Below are 14,888 nucleotides of genomic sequence, written 5' to 3'. Positions count from 1 at the left end.
CAATTGACCTTGTTTGTGCTTTCCTAACTTCTGATTTAAAAAAAATTATTTTGGTGCAGTTCATTTACAGGGAATTAAATTCTTCATTATACACCCTTTCTTTCCTTTCCAAACGCCCTGTTTCCCAGAAATACTATCAGATAGTTCACTCAACAAAATGCTTTAATGTTGGAGTTAGAAATAGAAAAAGAAACATCAATCTCCATGTTAAAAGATTAGGCAGCAGTTTTCCAGAAGACATAGCCTGACAATTGACCTCTGTCTTTAAAGTACCAGAAATGTGTCAAGATAAACTTTATGGGCATTTTTATTGTTCATTCACCTTCTGAACTCCTCTGACACCCATGCTTTCAGTCCCTATGTGTATTACACTTTGAAAGGACAGGCTTTTGAGGTGATTCCATTCAGAAGAGAGTGTGTACAGATTCACTCATCCATCAGAAACCATTTGTGATTGGTTAGTAAGATGCAATTTTACCCAGCATATTTGGTTGAATGACAGCATATTTTTTTAAAAAAGTATTCTTTGACATAAATATTGTGGTCCAACAATTGTTTACAAAGCGATTGCTCTATTGAGTGCAGATTTGTTATTACTTTCTCGAATTAGAGGTGTGCTTGTAAAGGATATTTAGGACACTGTATTCTAGTCAGATGATATTTAAGCCACAATGCTTTTTAGGCCTCGCCTGACCCAGCGCAAGCGCTGGTCTGGCGAGACTTTTTGAGAGGGCTCCAAAAAGTGCTACCAGGCCAGCCTAGACCTACAGTGCACATGCGCGGGCGCGCGCGCCACCCTTTTCCGCGATTACTTTTACTTTCGCTGCCGCAAGGCCACTTTGATGTTTGATCGCGATCACTTTCGCGGCCTCACGGCCGCTTGGCATAGCCAATAGGTCTCGCTTTTGGGACCTTATAAGTATTTAGTTATGCAACTGTTGCATGGCTAAACACTTAGAAGGTCCCAAAGGCGAGACCTATTGGCTATGCCAATGCTTGTTTATTTGAGTCTCAAAGGAGGTTACTGAGATGAATGCACAGAAACTGTTATGTAGTTGTGCTTTCAAAATAAAATGTGATAGATGTGTTTCCCATTTACAATACAAGGCCCTAAAATGACAAACTGGTTAACCTAGATAATAGTTCGCTATTATTCATATCATATTGGCCATATATGCAAGGAAATAAGTATACGATAATACAACTAGACTGATAGATAATTCAATGTGCTAGGTGCTTAGACTTCAAGAAAATTCCATTTTCTATGATCAGCATCTCACCATTCAATACTTGCCTTAAGGAAGGTTCCCTTTAATTGACCCCTTCCATTCCTCATTCACTAGAGCCTTATTATTCTTCTATATTTGGCTACGACTATTAGGGTACCAGAGTGCCCAGGAACAGACGTCTTATCTGACCCTTTTGGTTTTATACTATACTGGCATGCCTAGGGGGCAGTGTTGAACAATATTTCTACATTTTTGCCTGCTCATTGGCTCAATTGGAACTCAACTTGATTCCACATAATATGTAACTTTGGGCATGCCAGAAACATATGTTCCCAAGGGCCTTCCTACACTATACGATACTGACAGCTAAGATTTGCACCTGGGAACAATGACTAAATCTCGGACGGAGTATAATATGGTTTGAAAACAGGATAGTTGGTTTATTTGATTCTTGGAACAGTGTGTGAGTTTTCTCACATAAATGTAAGCTATTTGGGGCTCTTATTTCTATTTCAACCTCAACCCATTTGTCTTGTTTTTCTATTAATGGTTCTCCCGCTTATGGCTTTTGTGGAGTGCTGTTGGACTTCACCCTTTTTTGCAGGGTCATGCCAGAACTTTTTGCCTTCCTCCTGTATTTTATCTGACCTGTTGATGGTGGTTTTATGACTCGGGACACTTTATCACTGCTGATCAGTGCTAAAGTGCATGTGTTCTCTATTGTAAACTTGGTAAGATTGGTCTACACCTGTTTGGCATAATTAATTTACCTATCAGTCGCTTGTACAGTGGTATCCCATATACCCAGGGCCAGTAAATTGAGTGCTACTGGTGGGTTTGCTGTGCTGCTTGTGCTACCCACGAAGTAGCCTTTCAAAGCTGTCTCAGGCCTCTACAACTGCAGGGCCTACGCTCACAGTTTACTGCCGCTGTGACGTGGCACATAAAGTGGTTGCCACGTCTGCAACTCCCCTTTTACTACATATCAGTCACAACTAAGGTAGGCCCTAGCTAGCCCTACGGGCAGAGTGCAGTGTAGGTAAAAGGAAGGACACATACCTTAACTGTGTCGCATGTCCTGGTAGTGACAAACAGCCTATTTGGTTTTTCACTGCTGGGAGGCTGCCCTCTCTTAGGGATTCATTGGGGATTTCCTGGTATGTGATTCTGTGGTAATTCCTTACATGAGAGGCTTAGCGTAACCATGTATGGTATCTTTGGAATAATAGTGATAAATGCTTATTGGTGAAAGCAGATTTATTATTACTATTTTTTAGAAATGCCACTTTTAGAAGTGGGCATTTCTGTGTGCTATGTGTCTTGTGCCCTGCTTGATGTGTATCGACCGTCTGGTTCTGACTGACAGGGGAGAGGGGATGTGCATCCCCTCCAGCCAGTCCTTGGGGGGTTGAGTGTGTCCTGCCCTGCCTGGGTGACTCAGCACTAGGCTACATAGGCCTGGTCTGCATTTGGAGTGGTGGGAGGAGTAGCACCTCCACCTAAATAGGGCAGTGGCTGCCTTCCACAAAGATGTATCCGCCCCCTGTGTTGTGTCTTGAGCCAAGGCATACACTAAGAATAGAGGGTATTGTGCACTGTTAATTTATTTTTAAAGTGCCCCCAGAACTGGTTTGGACTGAGCTTAGAGCCCTGTGCCAGGGGAGAACAAAGACGTGTGGACTATAAATATTGGGGCTGTGACCACATGGTTGTTGACTGGAACTGAAGAAGAACATACTGCCCGGAGGAACCACCGTGGGACTCAGCTATTGCCTGCTGGGTGGTTGGAAGGACTGCCCTCTGCTGGGAGGCCCTGCGTGCTGCCCTGTCTGTGCCCTGTTCTCTGGTCCTCTGCAAGAGGAACCGTAGTGCTATGCAGGGTTTGGAGACCACTGTCTCTTGCCAACTAACTGGGGCACTTTTCATTTCCCCGACGGAAGGAGCATTTGGGTGGCTCCACTCCCAGACGTGTGTGGGGAGCACTGTGTTTGGCAGCCGCTTTTTACATTGAAGCGCTTGGTGGGGGCTGAAATTATTGTCAGAGCCTGAGATGTGGGCCCACTCTCACAGACCTGCTGGAAGGAGTCGTGATTTGTTGCCACCCAGCAGGAAGCCCCAAGGCCACTGGAAGCCAGGCAGGAGAAACCAGCCATGTGGCGGAGCCTGGCTGTGGCGGGGCCCACCACAGTAGAGAGGCCGTGCAGAGCAGAGCGGACTCGACAGAGACTTCGCTCTGTGTTCTACCGCAGCAGCCCTTCACATGTCAGGCCAGTGCTGACCTTCACGTCCAGGTATTTCCCTAACCCGGCCCGTAGGTGCTGTGGTAATGTGCTCTGCATTCCTGACATTGATGCAGCTGCATCGCCTTGTCGCGGGCAGCTGCACTCTTACCTGATGTTTGGGGCATTATTTGAATGGCATTACGGGGCTAGCCCAGTAGGGGCCCCAGATTTGGAAGTTGCCGCCTGTAAGGAGCCGCACCAGATCTTAGTGTTAGGTCGGGTGAGATCTCGACGGAGGCCCCCCGAGTCCTGGAGGAGGAGGGAACCTCCACGACATTTCCGCATTTCTCTAAGGGGGGCCCGGAGGCCTCTGTGCGCCATGCTGTGTGGAGAATCACTGCATCACGGGGCATATGGGTGGGTTGTGCCCTGGTGTAAGGCTGCCCGTAAGAGTATAACTAGAAGGTGTGCAGCTTACAATGGTGTATTAAAGGGCACTGCTGATGAAGCATTGCATAATGTTTTATACACAGTGTAATCCTGTCAGTAGTTACTGGTCGGCCTAATGCTTGAGGCTCACATGTAAGTGGGCATGATGTATTTATTATGTATGCCCTGCTGCTAGTGTGTTCTAAGGTACACTGATGATGATATGTAGGCATAATAAGCACAGTTCCTACCAGTAGTTACTGGGTGGGGACAACTGTAATGTTTATGACAGTGGCCCGATTGGCCAAGTGATTTATGCAACTCCCTGTGAAGTCATGACAAGTGCCTGGTGGCACAGTGTAATATATTTGATGGTGTTCTGATGTGTTTTTATGGATAGTATAAAAACTATTTTTATATAACCTTGTGTGGAGTCTCTTTTGCAGTGTGTCTAGTGTGTCGCTGCTGTATGAGTGTGTTGCGCAAAAGCTTTACACATTGCCTTTGCGATAAGCCTGTCTGCTCATACCAAGCTACCAAGGGGGTGAGTAGGGGTTATCTTCAGCATGTAACTCCCTTGCCCTGACTAGAGTGGTGGGTTCTGCCTGGCTTATGTGCATACCCTAGCCAACCAGAAACCCCATTTCTAACAAGCGCTCCATACACTACTAAGATTTTCTCTAGTTTGCAATGCTTTATTATCATATATGGTCTACTGCCAATTGGTAAGCATCCCATCTGGTGGGGAACTAATTCTTTATTTACAAATATTTCTTAGATGTCCCTTTTGAAGACAGGCAAAATTCTACCTCTATTTTGTCAAAACATTACATTGCACCTTCCTGTAGCAAAGCTTCTACTGTTGAGACTCCCTTTTCTTGCCACACTTGTCTGCCGTCCATCAACTCTGAAAGTATCATTGGATTATCCTAGAGTGAAGTCAATCCATGAGGTTTAAGAATTTCCATTTTTTTTACCTATGGCATAGACGATTTTTAGATAATTAACAAGGACCCAACACTGGATTCTCTTAAAATAATTAGATGACCAAATGTAATTGTTGGTCCAAGCCCTTTTTGCAGGTTTATTCCCTGACGTTTTGCCTCCTATTTTTTCTGACCTGTTTTGTTGACTTTAGGACTCTGGTCACTTTACCACTGCTGATCAGTGACTAAAGTGCATATGCTCTCTGTGTAAATTGTATAGATGATTGGTTTATCCATGATTGGCATATTTGATTTACTGGTAAGTCCATAATGAAGTGCACTATGTGTCCCCATAGCCCATAAATCAAATGCTAAAAAAGTGTGCCTGCAGCACTGGATGTGCCACCCACATGAGTTGCCCTGTAATCTTGTCTCAGGCCTGCCATTGCAGTGTCAGTGAGTGCAGTTATACAGCCACATGTGGACCTGGCAAGGACATACACTTGCCAGGCACGAACCTTCCCTTTTACTATATGTAAGGCACTCCTAAGGTAGGCCCACAGTACCCCCATGGGCAGGATGCTGTGTATGTGAAATGTAGGATATGTACTAGATTTGTTTTACATGTTCATGTACTGCCAATTTAGTTTTTCATTAATGTAAGGATTAGCTCTCCCATAGCTGCTTGTAACAGTTTATAAGTGTAACTTTCGGTTGGCAACAGCTAGAGATTTGGAGTTTGGGCTCTCTGAACTCAGACTTTTAAAACACATCTTTTAGTAAAGGTGTTTTTTAAATTGTGTGTTTTAAAATGACACTTTTAGAAAGTGGGCATTTTCTTGTTGAACCACCCTGTGCGTCTGCCTGCCTGTGGAATCAACTTCTGGTTCAGACTGACATAGGCCTGTTTGTGCATTTACTCTAGACAGTCACACAAATGGAGTTGAGGTATGCACTGCATATCCTGATGGCCCATCACCAGGCTGATAGGCCTTCCTGAGCTAGAGTGGCGGGAGGTGCTGTCCCCTGCACCTGAATAGGGTTGTTCCTGACTTTTCACAATGCTGTCTCCACCCGCCTAGAATGTTTCTGGAGCCAATACCAGGCAGAACAAGAACTCATGCACTAAAAAGACATTCCTTTGAAGAATGCCTACTTCAAAGGCCAAGAGGGGTTCAAGTATTGGACCTAAAACCCCAGACTATTGGAACACTTCTGGATCAAGAGCTGTGAGGAGGAGTACTACCTCTTTGCTGTGTGTTGCTTTGCTAGTTTGGCCTGCAGTTGCTGCTTCTGCTTTGGAGAGGAAAAGGCCTGGACTTTGATTTGTATCCTACTAATGAAGTTTCTCCAAGGGCTTGTGTGTTCTTGTCTCCTGTTGGAAGTCTCAGTGCCATCAAAGACTTCATCCATCTGCTGCATCCCTGACCTCCATTGCTGGGAGTTCTGACCTGTCTTGTGGCGCAAAATCCAGTTCTGGGCCTTTGGCGGTTGTTCTTGCTGCAAAATCTACTTGAAACCATCAAAATCAATGCATCTCCCTTCCAGCACCTGTGTTTCCGATGCAGTACCGCCATACAGGAGAAGTTTCCATGCACCGCCACCATGCGGCTAAGAAATCGACAAAGCGCCTGCTCTCGGCCAGGAAATCATTGCAGCTCGAATTCAGCACACCCTGTCTCTGAGGTCTGCAACACCACACTAACTACAATGCAGGCCCTGCTGTGCGGCAGACAAGATAGACGCATCGTGGCACCGTGGATGTAGAAACCGACTCAGCAATTGTTTCCCACCACAGCATCGATCTCCAGTGCATCCAGATATCCATGCATGGCACTTGTGTGACAGGTTTCCTTCAGCATCCCTCCCTGCACACCAGAACCTTCTTGGATTTCGATGCATCGCTTCCCCCTACAGTCCGGATTTCTAGGGACAGAATTGCTTGAAACATTTTAAAAGCCATATTTTGAGTTGTGTATGATTGCTTTTTGCCGTTTTGGTTTTGTTTGGTTTAGATAAAGATGCATTCTTTTTCTCACCTGGTGTGGGGTCCATTTGTAGTGTTTTCACTTTGTTACTGTGTGTGTTATGTACAAATACTTTACACATTGTCTCTGAGATTAGCCCGACTGCTAATGCCAAGCTACCAAGGGGGTGAGCATGGGTTATCTGGGTGTGTAACTCCCTTATCCTGACAAGAAGGAAGGGTCCCTACTTGGAAAGGGTGTATACCACTGCCACCTAGAGACCCCCATTTCTAATGGTAGTTTACTTCTATTTTATGTGGTTCTGTCATTTCCTCTTGTATTCTGTTGTACGTATTATTTCACTGTTCCGGATTAATTTATCTGCAGAGATATTTTAATAAGACTGCATCATACTTCTTCTCTATTTTGGCTAAAGCCCAGCCTCCACATAATATATAGCAATATAATTTCTGTGGCTTGCTCATCTTTTTTTGCCTGCTCATAAGAACTGAGAAATGTCAGTAGAATAAAATTGTAATTCTAATCAAAATGATTCAATCAATAAGTTTAAATGGCATTTGACCCCATGATTCAAATTGCTTTTTAAATCTATGTCATTAGAGAAACCAATGTTGACACATTTGCATGATGCCAGTAACATGAGTACTTGTGTTAGAGAAAGGGACAATGTGACTGCTTGTAGATTGATCTTGACAGTGAAATCGAAGAAGAAAAGTACCATCATCCAGCATGGCTGCAAGTTCCAAAAGGGTTACAGCATATTTGTGAACTAGCCTATAACATGACTGGCTGAGTAGTTACTCAGTAGTTCAAATGATTGTGTACTTATTAGAACAGTGGAGTTTAGGGACAACCATTGAAGACAATAAAGTGGCTCTGGGCCAATAATTGCAAGTACAAAACCTCTGCTCTAACTTTACAATAGTTGCCTTTTTCTTTTTCCCTTGTTAATGAAGAACATTCTACCTTCGGAGTTTGAGGATTGTTTTAATAGCATTATAGCCCCTCTGCCTTGGAGTATACCAGTTGTTAAAGGCCCTATCCCTTGTTAAAGGACCTTGGCTGTGGATCAAGCATATAACTCGGGTTCAGGGCCTTTAACAACCAGTATAGCCCTTGGCAGTGGAAACAAGGCTAAAGAAGAACAACATATGCAACAGGCAAGAACATCAGGGGTGGTCATGCGCTATTTAGCATGGGCATTGCTTTTGAACTGAAGGATATTCCATAACTAGGATTTACAATTGTTTATCTGTCGAGTGTTCAGATATACTCAGTTGTTTATATTGTTTCATCTGCTACCAATAGATACTCCGGCCCATAATCTCTGTTGGGGAAGATCTCCTAAAATTTAGTGATAGGTGGCTGAAGTACTCGTAACTTGCAGGGAACACTAGTATTTTAACTTGATAAGGAAACAATCCTAGTAGGTAGACACGATTATATGTTCTATGCGCAAGAGAATACCACTTTGGATACACCAGTGATGTGTGGGTAAATCCATGAGCAGTTATTCCTTTTTCAAGTCATGCAGCGTGACGTATGTTCCAATAATGTGTCCTTAAGAGCTTCAACTATAATCAGTTTACTTATTAGAAACATGTAGACGTTCAATATATTAGTACTGAGTCACGTGACAAACATATTCAATAGCATAAACATCAGCAAAATATTTAGCATTACATTGACGTATCAAAACTCTTTATATTGTTGAGTTCATTATCAAGATAAGGAAATGGATGATTTACATGTTTTCCAAACCAGGCGGATTTGACAGAGAAGCTAATGAGAAAAGGAACGCCTGTATAAAAAAGGTAATAACAACTGTTCTGCAATGCAAGACTGTCCTATAGCTAAAAAGGTACCTGACAAAGCTGCATATCCCATGGTTTGTGGAGTATCAGATATAGCTTCAAATAATACGAGATCTGGCACTGGGATGGTGTATTCAAAACTCTGCGCTGTGTAGCAAAACCACAAATAATAAAAAGGCAAAGATTGCAAAGAATAGGTTTGCCAAAGTTGGTCTCTTGAGGTAGCAGGAAAGAATATGTAGAAATTACAAAATAAAGTAATTTTGTCCATTGGTGAGCTTGATATAAAAAACTTTGCCAAGTAAAACCTCAGCCTTTCTAACACGGTTGCAGGGATTCTGTGAAATCACTGCAAGTGCTTGGGACCATAGCACCTTAGTAGGCAGGGACTGAGTTATCCTACCACCTTAGTATCCATGAGCCTTGGACCTACTAGCTACACTATCTCACTTGCCCTCCTACTCACTCACAGAAGAATAAGTGATTAGACACCCTAGAATACAACACTCCTGACTCTCTCAAGAATTGCAGTGGAAGGACACACCATTTCACTCTCAAACTCGTACTTGTCCACAATAAGATCTAACAGAGACACGAAAAATATTTTAAATATTTATTTTAACTATCATTCTCTAATGTGCATTATACGTGCCACAATAAGTAAAAAGATGCCTAGCACAAATATGGTCAGCTTGGGAGTAATCCATAAATCCTAAAAGGAGCTGTGATGGTATTAGACAGCGTAGTTAAACCCCCTTCCCTTCTACAGAAGTAAGGTGATTATATATCAGAAGATCTCTGGGTGTTTGCAGCAGACCCCATACCTTAGCATGCACAGATGAACGTTCTTCATCTCAGGTGTCGTCGCGATCTCTTCTCTGAAAAATCTCTCTTCAACTCTTTATTTGCATGTCTGTGCATACCTCTATGGCAAAGAGTACGTGTTCCCAAACAACAGCTGCATTTATGTGATGTATGTAGGTGCTAGAGCCTGACCAAAACAGAATAACAAGAGGCATGGTTGTTTGACCTTGTCTACCATGTCCAGACTAAATCCCAGGAAAGAACAGAATGTAAAAACACCAGCAGTTTCTGTGTGAAAGTACAGTGTGGCACCAAGCAAAAATACATATGTATAGTAATGTGCGAAAGCAGAGAGCAGCCTGCAACATGCTCAGTCTGACATAAGGGAAAATGACAATAGGCCTGCATGGGACCCATGACAACACATGTTCTAAAGATGCTCTTTGTTGAGGTTAGCACACATAACATGGGTTACCTGATGAATGTGTCAGCATAGTTCGTAAATATTATGACAAGATGTCATCAAGATATATAAAATCATTGGAATGCATGTAGAAAGTTGTAACTATCATAAAAATGGCACTTGAGGTACAGCTCTACGAATTATTAGTAAGGCTCTGGAGGCCTCCTTTCACAAAGACCATAGCAAGGTTAGGCAGTGCAGAGGAGAGTGGTTCACACCATGCAAGGCCCGAATTTAACATCTTGGGACGAGAGGTGGAAGGACTTAGATCTAGAGAAGGTGGAAGAGAGGACTAAGGTGGAGATATGACGGACACATTTCACTGTCTCAGGGGTATACAGTCTGTCAAAGAGATAGGCATACTCGAGGTGACAAATAGACCGAGTGGTCATGAATGAAACAGGTCAGAGGTTTAGGCAGAGGGCAAGAGTGACATATGACACTTCTTCACAGAAAGAAGAGAAGAAATATGGCATCATCTTCTAGCAGCAGTGATGGGCCCCATACTTCACAGAATCCAATAAACTTGCAGAAAACATTGGGTGTGCAATGAAAGCATAGACAGGAGTGGAGACTAAACAAAGTGCATAGGTCTGGTGGTGCTTAATATGCGGTTACATTCTTAAAGAGTGTGAAGGCATTTTCGCCATCTATCCCTTATTATGTGATCGTCTGAAGGTCTAATGATTTAAAACAAACAGGCACCCTCACATAACGCATAAATACGCACATAAGCCAGCAAAAAAATTGGAATTTGGGTGGTATACATTTTTTGTTGTGCACATTTTCAGATTTAAAATTAAACATATTTAGAGCATGATGGAGAGCAAATCTTTTCTTCTTAGGGCTCCGGTGAACCGGCGTACACATCGCTATGAGATTGATGAAAATAAATAAGTACGAAATAGTCTCTTGTGTTTTACCTTTTTGAAAAGCTGTTGTACATAAACGTCAATTGTATGGCTTATTAAAATTTGAAATACGTACAATTTATATTCAAGTCACCTAAATGCTCCTCCAGCACCAGGCGTGACAAGAGAATTCAGACTTCAAATAAATTCCCTGAGTTGAAAGTTCAACAGCGAGTGTGCCGAGCGTGGCCACTGCAAAGATTACACAAATCTCTGTCCTGGAAATAGAATCCTTATTTCAGCAGGAGTCAACATGCTGCACATTTCCAGGATAAAAGCTGCATAGTAACCTGTATTTCACAATTAATATTCAGCCGTGACTAGACTGACGAAAACCCCAGGATTTTAGAGCACAGGCTTTCCCATTTTTTTGTTCCGCTCGTTGGCATTTCTTCTTCTTCCCCCAGTACTGCCTCCCATCTCTCCCCCACTCTGACCCCTCTCTCCCAATGAGCATGCCATACATGTCAAATATATAAGTAAATGCTATCATTTTTATTTTATTATTTCAAGGTTAGTAATGCATATTTTACATTATTTTACATTTATATAATACAATAACGTATCCGTAATTTATGTTTTACAATAATAAACTTTATTACAGTTCCCTATACTTTCCCACATGGAGCTCTCCACCCCAGAGGCAGAGCGCTCTCCAAGGAGGTGCAAAGTTACTGATATTGTTTTGTATTGTAATTGCATTTATATACCACTTACTACATCTGATGAGGCGTCAAATCATCTGATGAGGCGTCAAATAGCTTTTTCCGGTGAGTAGCATGCTACTCCGGAACCCATAAAGGATTAGTGGTGAATTAGTATAGTGGAATATGAAAGTAATTTGAGTGGTGTATATGTTAGTCAGTTATTTGGATTGAGAAGGCTAGTGAAGGGATAGAAGAGGGGAAATGTTTGCATTTATATAGCGCTTGCTACCCCTGATGAGGGGTTGAAGCGCTTTTTCAGCGAGTGGCATGCTACTCCGGAACCCATAAGTAGTAACTTTACACTCATACGTTCTGTTATAGGACGCTCCACCCCCTTATTCAAGGGGTAGAGACATATAAGCCTACACCTAGGTGTAATTCTTCACTCGGAAATAGTGATTAGCAAAACAGTGATTAGCTACACCTTGGTTTAGAAGTAAATATACAGGTCAGTAAATATACATATGTTTACCTTTGTGAATTGGGTCCTTAAACAGTGGCACCCCCGGGTGGTCCTGCAGAAGACTGTCCTTGGCCATGCACACATATGCAACATGGTTTCAACAGAAACGCCCCTGCTAGAAAAATCCTAAAAGTCATCCATTAATCCTTATAAGATTATAACATTATACCCATGTCATCCTATTTATCACTGAAGTTACTCCTTGTACAGGGACACATTGGCATTTCAGTCACACGATCAGTGCAGAGCATCGTGTAATGTGGACAGATTTAAGCGACTCACGTCAGCCAAGATCATAATTCCCTTTTAAAGTTTTACAGTAATCTCCTAGACTACCACTACTGTCTGACTCGACATCTTTAATCCAAACGTGTTATTCAACTCAGAAGAAGAAAAAACTCACCTCGGTTATGCATTCATCGTATTAAAGGATTACTTGTGAAAATACCGAGCCAGAGTGTGTCTGATTACTTCCAAAACCTAGAATGAATTTTTGTTCTGCATCGAACGTGAATCCTCATCGGATGCAGTATGTTCATGTCTTACGAAGGTGAGGTAATTCATTCTGCATTGAACTGAACAACAGAATTCCGTTTGATTATATCTTCTTGAAAAGCAGTAACAAGCTCAGTAAAGCAGGCGAGTGTTTAACGGCAGTGATCTCTGGCAAGATTAAACACTGGCATTTAGCGGCTCCTGTGAAATTGGATGTCCCCGAACGCGTGCTTCTGGGAAAACACGTTTTTTGCAAAGACCTTGTGCAGTTCGCGCGCACCCTGAACATATTCAGGTGCAGACTTTCTATTAAAAAACTCGAGAGAAATGGCCACTTTTCCGCTGCCTGATTCGAGAGCAGAAGGAAATGCTGCAGTGAAATGGAATTGTTAAATCTCCCAAATTCTCAGCTTCTGTTTTGCTGCAGTAATACTTCAATTCCCATCCATCACTGACTGTAGCGTGCGTTTCTCAGTACAATAGGAGTTCTTTATTGCAAAGTGGGTTTATAAATCAACGTCATCAAACGAATTATCTGGAATGGGTTGAGGAAGAATTTGGAAAATAATTCAATCTACAGCGGGCAGTTCTGTTATTAATCACTGGCCTTCAAGCGTCACGTTTGGCCAAAATACAATATATTTCTCACTTATGAGGACATTTTAAAGCCCGTGTGAGAAATATAGCAAAGATGATTTCTAACAATATAAAGTATGTGTAACAGAGGGGATTTTGGTTGGTAAAATTTTCAAGGAACGGTCAGTCCATCTGTGTGTGGTACTGTAAATCACTATAGGGCAGATCCAAAAATTAAAGGAGGGAGGTAAGTTGCTTGCAGTGGCGGTCAGTGGAGGTAAGCACGGTGAGGCGGCGCGGTTGGTTTTTTTTGTTCGACAGACGACAGAGTAGTGAAAATTAAATAAATAAATAAATCCTATTCTGTCGTCTGCCAAAATTCCCCACAACCCGCTGCCGCACCGCGCTTGCCTGCACCGACCAGCGATGCTTTTTTCAATATAATATAGACTTACACTCTTAGGTAAACACAAACCATGCACTAAGCCTTCCGGGGCGAGACGCCCAGGATGGGTTCTCAAGCTGGTTCCCCACTACTTTTCAACCAGAAACCTTCCATTGTACCAGGCAATGACAATCGATCAGCCATGGTCAAATGTCACAGCTACAATGGAAGAATGATATGGCAGAGGTCATCTGCTGTGGACCATCTAGTATCCCAACACTAGAGCACCTCTGAGCTATCCATTCTTCAGGAACTGGTAAAAACACAACATACCAGCAAGCCTCTGACACCAGATTTTTGCCGTTTCCTTTTCCTTTCTCCTTTTGTTTATGGTAAAAACTAACAGTCCAATGATTAGCGATATGCTATACAGGTCGCACTAGTCTCGCAGTCGCCTATTTGCACCTGTACAGAGGAGTCAGCTCTACCGACCAGGCAGGCGGTTTTCGTTTGGCCCAGGATGTTCTTACATCCCTCCCTTGTGGAGAAACCGGGTACTCCTTGCCATAGTCGGCTAGATCTTTCTGACACCCCAGCATAAACTGAAAAAAGAGGACTAGGAAAGAAATAAAGCCTCTGACACCAGAGCGTGAAACCGCTACAGAGCCTTTAAACTCACAGAGGTGTTCACACCTAGCACCTCCTACACCCACATACAATCTATCAACACTCTATGGTGTCATTTTCATGAGTTAGTAGTTTTAATTAAATTCTCTGTTGACTAACTTATCTTATTTTTATTTTTTAACAGTTTTCTCTTGGTGTGTGAAGGGAAGCCATATGCCAAATAGAACAATTCTATATTTCATTACCCTTGATTGTGATAGGTGTAGGACGTTGAACGAACCTTCTTTTCATCCATCTAAATACTCAATGCTGTAAATCAGTATCCCATCAACTATTTTAGTGTGGAAAAAACATCTATCGCTTTTGGCAAAGAGATGGCCACCTCGTGATAGTAGGAATGGAGAGCTGATGTATGTGTTATGTATTTTTCTGCTTAGTCTGAACAAACGAGAACATCATTCAAGCATACTATACAAAACACATCCAAAGCTCCCTGCAACACTTTGTCTATAAAATCTTGAAATATCACAGGAGCATTGTAGAGTCCAAATGCCATGACCTGATACTCAAACAACCATAACAGTGCGAGATGTGATCTTCTATTTGTCATTTTCTCAGACTCTTGCAAGGTGACAAGCTCCCTTAAAATCCAGTGGAATTGGCCTAAGGGCTAGGGCGGTCGACCTCGAATCTGGAAAACTGGGTTTCAGTCTCGGCAATGATGCTGAACATCCTGTGATTCTGGGCAAATCACCTAATCTCCCCGTGCGTACCCAAAAAATTAATGTGTCCTCATGTAATGCAACTGGTGCTATGTAAAGCGCGCTGATACCCGATTCGGGTCAATTT

The 14,888-nt window shown here is 42.6% G+C and overlaps 1 protein-coding gene across 3 annotated transcripts in view; it reads left to right on the top strand.

Annotated features, from left to right (window-relative positions):
- The window catches only part of TAFA2 (TAFA chemokine like family member 2), a 1,225,759-nt gene that overhangs the window by 628,019 nt on the left and 582,852 nt on the right, over positions 1-14,888 (top strand). The gene's annotated exons all lie outside the window — the stretch shown is intronic.

This window comes from Triturus cristatus, chromosome 4_1 (genome assembly GCF_964204655.1).
Source record: "Triturus cristatus chromosome 4_1, aTriCri1.1, whole genome shotgun sequence".
NCBI classification, from domain to species: Eukaryota; Metazoa; Chordata; class Amphibia; order Caudata; family Salamandridae; genus Triturus; species Triturus cristatus.
This window is presented reverse-complemented; position numbering and strand designations above follow the sequence as displayed.